We start from the raw sequence: 15,928 nt of genomic DNA, 5'->3' as shown, positions 1-15,928 counted from the left end.
TGATTTATAGTGAGGTACCTGCTGCTGAAGAGAGAGAACAAATTCTTCTCTCTTGAGAGCCAAGCAAGAACCATCATTCCTCCCACACCCAGGAGAGGTGCAGACGTGCAGCCATCACCCCTCCATGTCTACTGCAGCATACAGCAGTGGAAAAGTAGTTGCCCAGCTCAGGGTTCAGTGTCCTTGCTGGGTTTGAGAGCATCTCTGTGCTATGTCAGGAATGAGACCTTCCTTATCTCCCACAGTGGCTCTTTGTAGCAGAAATCTTTGATGTGGAGATTGTCTGAGGAGGAAAATGCATGTTTAGTTATCCTAAAGGGCAAGGCATTCACCTCCAAAGCTGCAGTTCTCAGTCCCATTTCCCAATGCCATTTCTGTGCCGGGAAGCAAACATGTCTTCCTGCTCCTTCCTGGAAAAAGTTGGCATTGGCAGATGCTGCATGCCAAGCACCTCCAGAGGAGGGGCTGTGGAAGGCTCCATATGCAGGCTTGGTGTGTTCAGGATGAGCGTGGATCTGCAGGCTAATCCTCAGGCTGGAGGAGACCTGTGTTTTGAGTAGTCCCAGAAGCAGAAGTTGGTGAACATGGGGAGCTTTAATTGGAAAGTGCATAGGCATTTATGTTTTCAAAAACCTTCAGGGTTAGTTAGTGGCCAAGCAGAAATCCTGCAGTGCACAAATCTGGATTTGGGTTTTTAAATCCCCCATAACCTTTCTGTTTGTCTGAGCAAAAGTAACTTCAAATGTATTTCAAGAATACGGCTTCCCAAACATGCAGCAAAGGCTGCTAACTCTAGCTTTCACATTAACTGGAATCGGCTTAATCAAAACACGTCATGTTGATCTGAAAGCCTTTGGTTTACCTTGATGGATTTTCCCTAAGAGCTTTTACACCCATACACTTGAGCAAAGTGACCAAACTGCCCCCATGCAATCCGCAGTACTTCAAGACTAAATACACCTAGTAAATAGAAAGGAAAAATTCAGGTTTTCAATTTAGGCTCAAAGCGATCTAATGCCGTGTTATTAAATAGCTTTTCCCACACTTGAATGACCCTCTTGTCTCCAGCAAAGACATGTTTCCAAACCAGTCCCAAGTTAGCTAATTTCAGCCTCAAACAAAAACCAGGGAGGCCACTTGGCAAAGTGAACAAAGGCAAGGGGAAGCTTTTCCTTTAGCTTGCAGCATCCTCACCTCTTCTAATGCCAGATGTACTTTCAAAAGCAGAATGTAAATTTGTCCTTAGCTTCCTCTGTTGTAAAGTGACAAATTATAGTCATTATGCAACCAAAGTAATTTCATGTTGCAAAAATACATGTTTACAAACACTTCCTATCCCAAGAGAAACAGAAGGCATAGCTATAAAAGAAGCCCGGAGACTGACATTCATAACAGCTCTTAAGGCCAAGAATGTCACTGAGTGGGGACACAAGCCTCCACTGCGCTAACCATTAAACCAAAAGGATCTTTGCTAATCTAATAAGTCACTGTAAGATTTGGTAGATAACCCTGCTTCTGCTAGGGTGGCATCAAAAAGAGTGCTAGTCTGTACGTGTTGGTGTATTTGACCTTACTTCAAACCAAGGATAATGTCCTCTGAAGCTTTGGCTAGAAAACAACATGGTATATGTCTTCTATGCTCTTCTAAATAATTTGTCAACATTGAAGTTATCATATTTATCTCATCTGGTATACAGTAAATGTAATACCACCCCTTTTGAACAGAGGCTGTAAGATAGAAAAAAAATAGCTTGTAGACATCTGCTGCTTACGAGCTTTTTTTCTGAGAAGATCCGCATGCAGCAGGACAACAGAATGGCCTGTCTGCTGCAGGTGGCATCATTCCTAGCCACCAGATCACAAACTGTAAATCTTTAGGAGAAAGCTTGAAATGCTTTTTTTATTTAGTCTTTTACAGTCTGTAGAAACTCGCATACCGCAAAAGTTCAGAAGAGAGCATTTGTCAGAATCAGACAAGGTCCCCTTGTGTACTTCATGGTTGCTTTTTAATTTGTGCAGAGATTAGGGATGTCTTTAACACAAGAATGATTTATCCACAGTGGCTCAATAACACTAACTTCACACAAATTCTTCTGCTTCATGGTTGTTTGGTTTGGTTTTGTGGCTGGAGCATCTGTATAATCCCAGTATGTGGAGGAAGTCCCAATTGCCTGATAATTTGGATGTTCCTAGGCTAAAAACTTTGAAAACTCCCTTGTAAAACAGATTAAATTGAGAGCAATTTTATTCAGTCTGTTCCACTCCTGCCCCTTCCCTTTTTGAAGGGTTCATTTAAAAACAAACAAAAAGGAATGCTGCCCAAGAATTGCAGGGTTTTTTCTTAATTGCCTCACTTGGAAGCTCTCTGTCTTTAACTGTGCTGTAGCTAGAAATTTCTTCCAATTTACACACTTACTCCTATGCTTGAAAACTTCCACAGGTGAACATTTATGTTCAGTTGTGTCTGTGATAGCCAAGTATGACAGCTCACTGGAGACCCAGCCTGCACTTAACGTCCATCAAGGCAGTGAGGAAAACCAGCTGACCTCCTTTGCTACTGCCTTTAAGCTTGCTGTTACACCAGTAAGTTCGAGTAAGCGGTGATTGCAAATCACCAACATAGTGGTGAAAGCATTAACAACGCTAATGTGTTTTCTAGATTTAAAAGCTTGAGGACTTGCCGTAGCTTATAAGCTCAGTGTGGTAAGCCATGAGCAAAAGCATAAAGGAAGGCTGCAGCAATTTTGTGCCATTGCAAGACAAAGGTATTTGAAAGGTGAGGATTTTGAAAACCTTCCTGGAAGAATTTTAAGAGGTAGGAAGCCAAACAATATAACTAAGCAATGATTTTTTTTTAAACAATGTATCTCTTCAGCGTTAAAATTTAAGGCAGGCAAACTCCACCATGAGGGTGCAATAAGGTAGGCTTTGCTGTAAGTGGCAGAGAGCTTTAATTTGCTGCTCTTGTTCTAAGGGATCAGATGATGATCTTTACATTGGTAGACCAGGAAATAATTTAAACATAATTAATCTGAGCTAACCCCGAAACTCTTGGGAACATGATGGTGTTCGATGCAAGGGGAGGTTTAACTTGCTCTTTATCAGGGATGCGATATTACTGTTTGAATTAAGACAAGTCTTGATTAAACTTGACCTAAGTGAGAATACAGTTGGGTTAATATTACGTTTGCTTAGACTGTAGTTCTAGTATACTTTAGAGTGGAGGAAGACTAAACTATTGTTTTACAGAGGACTGATGTAGCAACCTATTTTTATAAATGCTGTGCAAGTTCTCCGTTGCTTATGCCTGGTTCTCACATTCTTGTTTCAGTAACTGTTCTTTTGGAAAATGCATTACAATTCAACCTTATCAGCATTAATCTTTGTTCTCTATCTAACAATTAGTAAATAGGTTATTTTATACTTGTATGCCTTTTCAGATAGGCTGTAAAGATAGCTGTCTGTGGGGTTTTTTATTATTTGTATTTAAAAACACACAAAACACTAAAGCAAAAATCCCTACAGCAATCCCTACTTTTGAGAGACAAGTTAAGGAGAAACTTAGAAATGAAATGCATTCACATGGATCCTGAGAGACTAACAGCTGAATGCAATATTTTGAAAAACAGTACTTTTGTCTGGGACTACCAAATTAGGATATATTTTGGTAGTTCAAATGAAACCTATCTCCTTTTGTCTGACTGAAAGGACCAAGCTAGATGCTATACCTCCTCCCAATGTCTTTAGAGTATGGCCCTTCATTCCACAAAACCCAGGCTATTTTTTTTTTGAAGGCTGCCTGATTTTTCAAGTACAAGAAGAGAGGAGAGGAGGGAGTTTGGTTGTGTAGCTGCCTCCAGAAGCTACTTGCAGCTTCAGAGCAGATACCAATTCCCTCCTCCTACACACAGTCAGCTCCCCCCCCTTGCAAACTGTCTGCAACCTGCAGCCCTGCTGCAGGATTCACCTGTTCAGTTGTGAAACACAGACCATGCCAGGCATCTCCTCTGCAAGGCTTTGTAAAAAAAAAAAAACAACCAACAAACAAACAAAATGCCTCGAAGTGGAGCCAGTAGCTTGAAAATGGCTTTATCTTTTTTTAGAGCGTTAGGTGCTGGAGGTGCCGCTCTCAGGTTCCAGCTGCCCTGAAGGCAAGCCTGCAGCCCATGGCACAGAGGGTGGCCTTGCAGAGTGCACCCACCTGGTGTTCCCACAGAGCCACGAGCATCTGATCCAACACCCACCCAGTTGAGAGACGGAAGTGTAATGCCTAAATTAGCTGTATTCACAGACCAAAACCCCGAACTTGAGGGAAAGATGATACTTTCGTGGAAGTAGCTATTTAAAACATCAAGTAAATTTCTACATTATGACTCTTCTAGGTGCAACAACTTGAAAATAAAGTAATATATCCAGGCGCCACATCTTTTTCACAATAGCGTGAAATCATCTCCTATAATTTTGGGCAGATCATCTTTCTGAATTGGCCACTTCTGCTTCTCACCTGCTCATTGAGCCAAAAAAATAGCGGTTTGTATATTTTGGGGAGGGGGTGAGGGAAGAAGCAGATGAAGGTTTTTCTATATGGATTGAGATGACCCAAAATGAAAGCAGTTGTGCAAAATAGCCAAATCTGAGATCTATTCCCTTGTTCTATGCTGCTCATTTGTACCAGCTTGCTGTGTCTGGCCCTTGGAAGGAGCACACAGCCTTTCCCGGCTGAAAGCCCAGTTGGACCTATTCAAGCACACAAATGACACTCTTCAGGCCACCTCCATTTTTCTCCTCAACTTATAAAACACCCCCCCAGGAAAAAAAAAAAGCTCTGTGCCTGCACCTGGCTCTTTCAAGCAGCTCTCTCCCCTCGCAAAGTACCTCCAAAAAAATCCCCTCTGCAGCCTGTTAGACACAATTCCTCTTGCTCCAAATCACTGTTCCCCTGCAGAAAAAACACATAAGCTGGCACGCATGTGCAGCAACAGTGCAATCCCACCCCTATAGCACCTGCAGGAGGGCAATGAGGGAAAAAGTCTCTCCAGGTGCCGTGTGTGCCATTGCCTGCTGCTGCCGGGGGGACGGGGCAGAGTCAGCTCTGAAAATCCGGGTGGGGTACTGGGAAAGGCCGAATGTGCCAAATGGACTGGGAAAAGGCAGAAAAGCAGGGTGTGACTCTAAATCAGAAACTAAGCAGCTTTGTGCAGTTAAAGCAAGATGAGCGTGGCCTGAGTTTAGCCTTCTGGCCGGTGGTGAGAAGGTGCCGAGATGCTGCCTAAGCTGGACATGGTGTTTTGGTGTGCTGGGGCTACAATGCGGCCATGTTGGCATTGCCCTGGAAACAGCGAGAAAGCCCTGCTCTGGAGGCTGCCTTACAAAGGGCTGCTAGTGGCAATAGGACATCTGGAAACCACGTGAAAGCTGCAGATGGTGGAAATGTGGTACGTGGGAAGCATGTGAATTGCTCAGTAAGCCTCTAGGAATGGTGATGGAAACTCCTACATGGTAGAGATCTTCCTTGGGTGTCTCAGGAAGGAGTTTATGATAATCACAGTGCAAGCTACAGCTTGCACTCATGCAAAAAATATCAACATTATTTCTGGATAGGGAGATTGAGTCACCTTTCAATTTTAGGTAAATCTGATGGGTGGTTTGTGTGACAGAGAAACAGGAATTGAATAGCATTTGTAGGTCACGTAATACAATCCCCTACAGCAGGTACAACTATACCATCGAGTCCTGTTGACAAAGCAATCTCACCTTGAATTTAAAAGCTATTTTACTACTGGAAAATTGTCACAGAAATGTGATTCTTTTCTCAGAGTATTAGGAGGCATGTGAGCCAATGTAATTTGAGTGTTTTGTTTTGTCTTGTCTTCCCCCAGTCTTTAGACAGTCATGGAGGAAAAAACAAATCCTGTAACTTAAAATTATATTGATTTTTTTTTTTCCCCAATTAATATTTCCTGTTTAAGGTTGCATCATTTATAAATGTTAAAGTCCCCTAAATTAATTCAATACTGCCAGTCCACAAATTCAGTTCTTGGTATGAATGGTGCTGTGAACTCAGGACGTTCTATGCTTTAGTCCTGGTATTTGTTTAAATTTGCTTCATTTTTCCTTTTCACTAGTTGTTCTGCTAGAATCTGGACCAAAGACCACTTCATGGGAGTCTTTTCCTCAAACTTGTGATAGGTATGTTTAAGAACCAGCTGTGATTCCTGGGTGAGGGGAATGAGAAGATAAGCATCTGTAACTGGTGAGTCTGTATTGCAGAGGCTGAAGTCCAGCACGTTTTCTCCTGCAGTCTTTATCTCTGCCCGAAGGTGAGTCATTTTGGTAAGAATTCAATATTGTGTCATAAATCATAGAAAAAGCTAGATCAAAGACCTCCTTATGAGGGATAACTGAGGCTTTGGGTGGCCAAAAGATTGGCACCTCTTGAAGAAGCTGGAGAATAGATTACTGCAGCAACTGTGTCTGCAAGCATTACCTCTTACCTCTTTGGCTTTGACAAGAAGAGCTAAGCTAAGGACAGTCCTCTTCTCCTAAAAAGGTGGTTTGTGGCTTTCCTTCAAACGGGGAAGAAAAATCTCCTTGCATGATCTTTCATTAGGTGACAGGGAGAAGAAACAGCTGAAGTGTTGTCTGCATGGGTCCATCTCTGTAATGTTTAGAAGCTATTAAATATGACATTCATTATTTTCCTTATAGATATCACTCCTTTACCTTGATTTACTTCCTGTAGCATCTGCTGGAAAATGTAATGTTTTAGACACATGTAGTGAATATTCCTATTAGCCAGCTAAGAGAGATTTTTCAAGCTCTGTTGGCCACTTCCCAGTTCCCAGAATACAGATTTTGCAGGAACTGTCCTCTCTTTGCTCAGTTGTGATAGTCAGCATTTTCTGCTGATGACAAGAGTATATCCCCATGCCTTTCTGATCGGTGCCTGAAAGTGGAAATAAAATCAGTTGCAAGATTTGCAGTTTATCTCTTCAGAGGGGACAAGAGGAAATGATGGGGAGAGACAGCTAATCGGTTGAAAGATTTGCACTCCAAATGAGGGAACACCAGCAGGAGGAGTTTGTGGGAAGGGACTGTTTTCCAGGAGCCTTCTTTGGATGTTTTGAGAGAGGAGGGTGGCACATGCAGTGACAGCAAGTGTGTAATAACACTCAGGAATGTCTTCTGTCAGAGGCCCATCAAATTCCAGAGAGTCCTGCACTTGTTTTCTTACTGCTGACAATGTACAAAACTATCTGGTGTTTTGAGGAAGAAATGATCACGTGATGGAGGAGAAGGAGGCAGAGGAAGAGATGAGAGGATTAAAATAAATATGCAAGCTAGTTTGTGTGTTTCTTGATCAGTTGATTTAAGGAAAAAGAAGTAAGTTTAAAATCATGCAGGGAAACTGCTGCCTTTCATACCCAAGTCTTATTTTCAGACATGTTATCCATTAGCAATAAAATATCCACACTAGCTACAGACATCGTTGGGGTGAATATACATCTGGCAAGGTAGTGTCCAAACCCCGTCCTGTCTGACTGACCTGTGTGGCTGACTTGAACTTCAGAAGTGGATATGCTGGTTTTGGCTGGGATAGGCTTAATTTTCTTCATGGCAGCTAGTATGGGGCTATGTTTTGGATTTATGCTGGAAATAGTGTTGATTAGTCAGGGATATTTTCATTACTGCTAAGCAGGGCTTACACAGAGTCAAGGCCTTTTCTGCTCCTCACACTGCCCCACCAGTGAGTGCAGCTTTTTCTTTACCTATTAAATTGTCTTTATCTCAACCCATGAGTTTTCTCGCTTTCACTTTTCCGATTCTCTCCCCCATCCCACTGAGGGGTGTGTGTGTGTGTGAGTGGCTGGGGGGGGCTTAGCTGCCAGCTGGGATTAAACCACGACAGTGCATTACATCAAGCCGCAACCACTTCTCTTGCCTCAGGAGGTACATTTATAGACTTTGCAGCTGGGACTTCAGTTCATTTTCAGAAGCCTACGTTTTACATCTGATAGTAGCAATTGGGTGTTGAGAGAAGAACCCATTCTTTTAGGCAGTATTTATGCATGAAAAAATTAAATAAAGAGCATAAGGAAGCTGACACCCAAGTACTGAGTTGGTTGTAGTTTTGCCATGGGACATTCATACATGGCTTCTTCCAGAAGTTTTGGTTGAGCATTCATTTTGCCTATTAAAAAACCTTTTTTGCAAAAGCTGGTTGGCCAAAACGATGAAACCATACAAAGCCAGGAGTTTCTTCTTTCCTCTTGTGACTCAAGGTAAAGTGTCATTTTTACATGTTTAAAGTACCGTATGCTGATGTACAGATGTACAATGCTGCTGACAGATAATTATCAGTACCAGTCTGCATAAATCAATGAAAAGCTAAGACACATTAAATCTATTTCTTAACCCTGCAATAGAGGTTTTGCAATGCATGAGTACACTGAGCGACGATTGTAGACCAATAGCTAGAATATTCTGGGAAACTATTTGGGGTTCTGAGGAAATCGCATGGTATTGTGGTAACACGGGCCCAGAGACTAACACATCTAGCCATTTGAAAAGCACCAGGTAACTTCTGATTATAGATAGCATGAACTGTGTTTTGTTATCCTTGAGTCCAGACAAATATACCAAGGCTGTAGCTTATCTCTACTACTATTTCAGTTCTCTGGACACTGGATGTCATGCTTATTTTAACCTGCTGGTTTTTCCACTTTTCTCAATAGGCAGACTCCTAAAGAATGATCCAGTGGAGATGTGGACCCTGTATACTGGGTTTAAGCCTATTGACAAAGCATGGGCTCTTTCCAGTCATGTTTTACATGGCTTGCTCAGAAGCAGCCCTTAGTTACCTGGCAATCTACCACAGAAAATTCTCACCATCTACTTTTGGAATAGTCAATAGTTTGGCTAATAAGAAATTTCTTTGGATCACCTAGCTGATGTGACACAATTATTCTACTTGGAGATAGAAGACACGCTGCTTTTATGTCTGAATTGAAATGCCCTTCCCAGACTATGACTTGAAGGGAGACTGATGATGTAAGTTGCTGTTAACAAGGCTGCCACAAGCACTGACAAGATTTTTTGTTGTTTCTTAAAACTAGTTTTATATGACATAGCTAATAATATTAGAAGGGCTTTAAGTTGCCCAATTTGTTCACAGGCAAGAGACTGTCAAAGAGATTACTCCTCCTCTACAGTAAGCTCTGTACACATCTAAAAGCTCCAGACTCCCTCCATGTACACGCAAGCAATTCTAATGATATTGAAGAGGAAGGGACTCCCAAGTTCTTCCAGTGCAACATTAGTCATAGGAGGATCTAGTTCCATTTTGAATGAAAATGTAGGGGGTTTAGGAACAAATGTATATAAAGTGGTTGTAAATACATTAAGGCTAGGAATTAAATGGAAGAAGTAGCTTACCGTGGAAACAGGAAGTTTTTGAAACAGCCTTTCTGAAGTGACATCAAGCTTCATATAGCTAATCTAGTAACTTCCTTTTTTCCAGAGAACTTTAGTAATTTAGCCAAAGGGTTAACCTGGCATATTGTTTTCAAAGGGCGTGGTAAGTAATAATAAATATTTTTAACTAACATGTTCCTTGTTAATTACTTGTCTGCTCTTTGAAAGCTGGAATAAAAGCAGTCCCCTAGTGATTTAGGAAATTAGGGTGTTCTAAATTTTATTTGGTCTCACAATTTTCTGTACTTACTGAAGTCTGTGCCATGACAGACTCAGGTTGTCTGCAGATATGCATAACAGAAACCTGCGGTAGCAAAAGTTTTGTTTGGTTGCATCAGTCACTCACTGGAAGAGAGAAAGTTAGCACTAAATTTGCATCTTAATAAATCAGATACTTTAGTTGTAGTGGGAAAGTATATGTTAAGGCAGTTACGAGAAAGCCCTTTTAGTCAGAGCTTTACAAATCCCTTTTCTTTGCTTGTAAACATGTTCCTTCTGTTTGCTGTGCAGAGTTGTACAAGAAACCTTTTGGAAGACTCTCTGGTCCTTGGATTATTCCATGAGCTTGAAGCTTTTCTTGGATTAGAGTATCTTCCCAGGAAACTGATGGTGGTGTGGGAGTTTATCTGCGAGAGTGGATTGCATGTCTGAGGTTCTGTGACCGTTTTGTTCCAAAAATGATGTGTTTAAAAATAAATAAGGTATCTAACCCACTTCACTCAGTTTTCTTCCAGTGGGAAGCTGACCTGTGAACCTTGGATTTTTCCTATACCTCAGTCAAGGGACAAACAAATTTAATTTCACAGATAGAGCTATCTTTATTACTGCTACATCTAAAATAGAGCAATGTATGGGGTTTTATTTGATCAGTCATTTCAATCTCTCCAAGCTACCATTATGGCTTTCTGTGAAAGCCTGTAAAAATTAAAATATCTTAGACAAAAATAACACTCCCTCATTCTAACACCATGGAGTGTCTCAGTACATGTTTTGCACATCCTCTGAGGCTGTATCAACAATTCGAAACAGGCTGCAGTAAAAGGGAAATCATAAAAATAAGCAGTGTTTACTGTCTTGACCTGTATCCTCTGAGGCTTCTGATGTGTACTGACCAAGGATAATCTGCAATGCTCATAGGATAAAATAGTGGGCATTAAAGGTCGTGCAGTGACTGTCGAGGTCAAAGCCAGTTCTGCAAAAGAAACGCATTGAATCCTTGTTCTGTTAAACTTTTTCACAAAACCTGATAGCAAAGAGCAGCTTCTTGGTTCTTTTTCAGGTGTACTGTACAGATTTCAAGTTTCTTCTAATACACAGTAATAAAATATGTACATATAGGATTTGTGATAGAAGAGCATTTTGCAGTCTCTTGGTGTGAACATGTACAACTTCATCAAAATAAACAAGGTGTATGTTATGCTCTGAGAGCTAAGGGACTTTTTGTTTAAAACCATCTTTCCTAAAATCCCCCTGCCTTAAAGACTATGTTAATACGTAAAGATATTTCTCTTCTGGGCAAACCACTGTAAAATGCACTTTTTCAGACTATTTCTTTTGAGATTCAACATATGCCTTCACAAGGTAGTCTTTCGTATGCCACGCAGGACGGTAACACCTTCGAACAACAAAAAGACAACCAGAGGTCTCCTGCTGAACCGGCAGCATTGACACCATTGCAGGTCAAACATATCACCAAGATAACCCTCTTTTCTTACTTTTTAAAAAAATTTCGTCAGAGGCACCAGATGGCAGCATTTTCCCTCACTCCGAGTGTGATCTCATCCTCTCGGATTCACTCCTGGGATCATCAGGCTTTGAGGCTTCGTGAGCCACAACGACCTCAGCGGAACTGCACCCTCTCTCTCGCCACCTGCTCTTTTTCCCACTTTCATCGGACGTGTAGAGTCACATTCAGGTGGCCTGGATGCGATCCAGGCCCTTGAAATTGTGGTTTGCCTTTTGCCTGTGCAGGCCTTAAGAGTCCATAAGAATCATTAGCATACAGGCACGTAAAAATTTAGACCCAGTGAACATGGCTCCGAGCTCTAAATTTTCCATATTTATTAAGTAGCATGCAGGGTTTTTTGATTTTCTGTTTAACTAACCGCTCTTTCCCACGTACAGGCATGCACAATGTTATTTTTGTTTACAAGCAAGTTTTGCATGTGTTCTTCTCTATCAACTCTTTATTCTTTGAATCTCAATATTTCATTGTGCACCAGTTATGTATGACTAGTTATGTGCAACTAGGCTTGTAACCTCTGTAGCAAGAACTCTGTCCTGCACAAATAATCCAAGGCAGGGCAGGGATTTTGAGAACTTAACTTTGCAAGCTATGGTTTCTTTTACAGTTACAGATGTGGCCTAAAACTTTGTGGGCCAGGGATTCTGTTGTCGTACCGTTCTCTGTTGTCGCATCCTGCTTCTTCCCCTCATCCTCATGTTCTTGCTTATAAATTCAAGTCTGCTTTATCAGTGGTTTTGTCATAGAAGAAAAAAAACCCACCCATATTATGTTCAGCTGTAACAAACTATTCATAAATAATCCACCTTTGAACTCTAAATCTGCAGCACTGGGATGCAAATGTTTGTTTACTTGAACTATGTGACTAACATCAACAGGCAGCGGAAGAAAGCTATTTATCCAAAATGGGGCTGGATTGCTGGGCCCCAGAGCGTGAAGGAGGAGTAGCCCTGGCTGCTGCTTTCTTTGCTGTTACTCCATCAGGTTGCTGGTGTTTCTGCTGTGGTGACTCTGTTAATGCTTTACAAATGCTATGAGCTCAGCAGTAGACTATTTGTGGATTGTTTAATTTATTAACTTCTGACAAGCAGCCCATTATTTTTCTGAAGAACATATGTGACAAGGGATTTTTTATTTTTTTAATTTTTCAGATTTAAGCCAAATTCAGTATGAGTGTCACAGGACAGGGACACTAGACCCTCCACAACTCCACCCTTCCTCTTATTTAATACCAAAATTTATCTATAAACAAGCAGGAAGGAAGGAGGGGAGAGCACTTCTCAAAGGAAGTCCTAAGAATCTTGTATGCTGAAAATGTTAGGCTGCGTAAATTTAGAAAACAGTGCTATTTTCTTCTGTTCAAAATATTCTAATTTAAAAAAGGCTAAAATTCCCTCAATTTTCTTTCCCTTTTCTGTAGCAATTTCTTTCCAGTTCTGGACTTGCCTGTACCTTGGTATTAGCTAATACATGCAATCAGGACAGATGTAGCTTTACTGCCCAAGACATATGAAATAAATGCACCTGAAAGCTGAGCGGCATTGCACCACTTAAGGCCAATTGTGTTGGTTTTACCTTCTAATAGAGGAGGCAAAGAATTTGAAATATATCTCCACAGTTTTTAATGATTGATGCAATCCCTTGCACACAGTTGCTTTGCAAAGTGGAAGAAAAACTAACTGTAAATACTGTCTTTTGCCTAACTATAGCACTGTAATTACTAACTAGCACCTTCTCTGAGAAAGATAAGCAGGTACCTGTGATGAGCTTTGCAAGAGGAGAGGAGATATTGAGAAGGTAAAAAGTGTGTCTGGTGTCACTCAGTATGGATTCTTGCAGCCATTATTTATTTTGGAACTGTGACAACTGACCAAAACATGTGGACTACAAACAGCAATGCAATGAGCATTAACTGCGCAAGAAGAAAAAAAGCAATATAACTTGGCACGCAGCAAAACTTGTATCTGGTATACAGCTGTTTGTGCAACTCCCACTGCCATCCTGGAGGATTTTCGTGATTTCTCACTAAGTTTACCTCTACCAATAAAGAACTAGGAACAGCACCATCTCTGTAAGCTTTGATTCTCACTCAGTAGAGCTGGCTAAGATAGATCTTGTTAATCCTTTACATATGAAAGATGCGAGTATCCTCCTACACATAAATTACAGAGAGAAGATTTGTTTGTTTTGTGAAGTGTAACTGCTACGTACCATTCACAGACTGCATCTTGCACAGTAAGTGAAATAACTGTAGGAACATGCTGATGAAATTGGTGCTTCCCCTTGCTGCAGTCCAGAATAAAAACATACCAAACGGGGCCAAATTCTGCCTAGTAGCGTGCATCGCATTTTTGCTTCTAGACTGGCATGGCTTACTAACTGAGGAGAAGGCACCTGTAAAAATTCAAATGTGCAAAGAAACATGCATGTTAGCTTTGAATGGACTCAGATACAGACCTTGATTGTTTTGTAGTGCACATTCTCCACCGACTTCGAGCTTAGCCTTCACTCCTGGGCAAATTATTTCAGTCTCTATGTGATAGAATGTAACTCAACACACATACATTTCCTTCTGTGTATACATTACTCCATGATATATAGGAAACATGGTGAGTGCCCTCAAAAGGCATCCCCTGAAAGCAAATACATAGTTTCATGTTTTGACCCTCCTCATTTTCCCTTGGCCTTAGCTGTAGACAACCGTATTTTTTTTCCATAGCAGACAGTGATGGTTACTTCTGTTCACATACGATGTGGGAAGAGGAGGCTGCAAAGAGCAGTTGGGTAAAGAGAAAGGGGTTGGGGAAGAGGTTGTTAATACGCTCTGTGTCCAAAAATTGAGGAAAAGTAGGCATTTAGTTAGGAAGGACAAAACAAGATGCACATGGCATAAAATTTACGTTTTTTTCCAGGGACATAAGGACATAAGAATACCAACTATCTAAGAGCTTCTGTCACTGATCATGTATTACAGTTGCTATGATAGAATTATGGCTGACATACTGTGCATGATTTCTCTCTTGGTGCCGAGTCTTCACTGATTATCCTGCACAGAAAAAAATACAGGTATTGCAAAGGGCCAGTTGGCCCCATCCCAACCCAAACTGTAGCTGGGGCTGTTCTCCTGAGTTGGGCTAAATCTTGCTCCTGTTAATATAGTGAATTTAGGGGTGTCTGAAGATGCCTTTAACAAGTAAAGACAGTGTTATATTGTGTAGGCAAGGAGGTTATAAACTTGCCCTTGCTTATTTTGTTTTTCAGTTGGGAGAAGTAGGATTTGTTTGGAGTTACACTTTTGTCTTCAGTGAGTGCTCCTTACCAGCTGAATTAGAGTTAGGCTCACTCCAGACATCCCTGAGTCTTAAGCAGAGGCCTCCTCCACCTAAATGGGAACAGGATGATTTTCCACTGCCAGCTGAACAGCAGTACATCAGCCAGTAAAAACATGTAAGTGGATTTACACATTTGATGCTAATGGCCAGAGAAGGAAGACTGGATAAATGGTATTTACTCCATTTGTCCTCAAGTACAGAAGAGTACACTGCTTCATTTGATAAGACCCCCTAGCAGAGGCAAGAGGCAATGGTCCTGGTTCCTGGTGCTTGTGATAATTTGCCCATGAAACACAAAGGTCTCAGATAGTTTGTGCATTCTTTATTGCAGCTTTTACCCCTGCAGCCAGATTTTCCAAAGTGCTATTTAGTCTTTTCAGTGAAGACTTCAGAAGGGATTTTGTAAATGAAAAAATATCCCAAACAAAAGTGCGAGAGGGTGAATGGCTGTTAGCAGCTGATTTCTTGAAGGAGGTAAGTTTATAAGTGACTGGAAAAAGGCAGAAGGGTATCTGGTCACGCACGTGTGGACACACCTTTGTACCGTTCCCCAGGAGTCTCTGGGTGGATGAAGCTTGCCCCAGGTTTGCAGTGACCCCCCGTGCTGTGTGCCCAGCATGTGGCTAAACTGGTGCTTTGTCCCTCTGACAAAAAGGAGTTCTTTGGCCCTTGGCAATTTAACCGAACGTCTCACTTAATTAGGAAACGAGTAACTATTTCTGGGTTTAAATATTTGGATCGTATGGATGAAATTGGTTGGCCAGCACACACGTACGATCCACTTTTGTGCTCGATACTAGGGATATCCAGTGGACTTTCTCTAGAGGTACACTTGACGAAAAGCTAAGGGAAAGCACCTCAGTCCCAACCCGAAGGTGGCTTCTTTGCTCCTGCGTTGACCTGCATTTCCTTCTTCTCGTCCCACACACAGGCTCCTGGCTGGGACGGCTTCTCCTCTCGGCAGGCTGGGTAGCCCGGCAGCTGCTCAGGCCCGTGGCGTCAGGGCTGAGGGCAGAGGACACCGGCTTTCAGTGCTAGAAGAGCGGGATTTCTGTCAGAGAACGGGGAGAAACCAAACTCACCAAGCGTCTGCCCGGGAAACCCACGGCTCTAAAACGTAAGATAATTGTGAAAAGCCCCAGAACTAAGAAGGGTGTCTGTGCGCCTGTCGAGCCCACCCGGTCTGGGTGAGGAGAGGAGCCCCTCGGTGCTCTGCCTTCCCGCTGAGGGGAGGAGGCGGCGGGCCGGTGCCTGAGGGGCTGCTCCCGCCGCCCGCCATTACAGACCGGCTCTCCTCAGGCGGCCTCGCCGGGCCGCGGGAGCGGCGGCGACCGCAGCCAGCCGGGAGGAGGAGGAGCGGAGGGAGGAGGCAGCGCTG

General features: G+C 42.1%; 1 protein-coding gene and 1 long non-coding RNA gene across 9 annotated transcripts in view; both read left to right on the top strand.

Moving 5' to 3' along the window:
* The window catches only part of LOC104837250, a 14,120-nt gene extending 2,921 nt beyond the window's left edge, over positions 1–11,199 (top strand). The window contains exons 2-4 of one of the 2 annotated variants that reach the window (XR_774922.1): positions 6,126–6,320; positions 8,949–9,051; positions 9,985–11,199. This is a non-coding gene — a long non-coding RNA (uncharacterized LOC104837250). Of the gene's footprint in view, positions 1–6,125; positions 6,321–8,735; positions 9,052–9,984 lie in introns of both variants that reach the window. The other variant, XR_774921.1, reaches the window with a different exon arrangement.
* Positions 11,200–15,571: 4,372 nt separating this feature from the next.
* WDFY3 (WD repeat and FYVE domain containing 3) overlaps positions 15,572–15,928 on the top strand; it is a 183,248-nt gene continuing 182,891 nt past the window's right edge. For 6 of the 7 annotated variants that reach the window (XM_010576249.1, XM_010576232.1, XM_010576259.1 and 3 more), the window contains exon 1: positions 15,573–15,667. The gene's annotated coding sequence lies outside the window, so the exon portion shown is untranslated. Of the gene's footprint in view, positions 15,668–15,928 lie in introns of all 7 variants that reach the window. The other variant, XM_010576267.1, reaches the window with a different exon arrangement.

This window comes from Haliaeetus leucocephalus, unplaced genomic scaffold (assembly GCF_000737465.1).
Source record: "Haliaeetus leucocephalus isolate CR32 unplaced genomic scaffold, Haliaeetus_leucocephalus-4.0 Scaffold21, whole genome shotgun sequence".
Taxonomy (NCBI): Eukaryota; Metazoa; Chordata; class Aves; order Accipitriformes; family Accipitridae; genus Haliaeetus; species Haliaeetus leucocephalus.
Note: the sequence above shows the minus strand (reverse complement) of the source record. Positions and strands in the feature narration are given on the sequence as shown.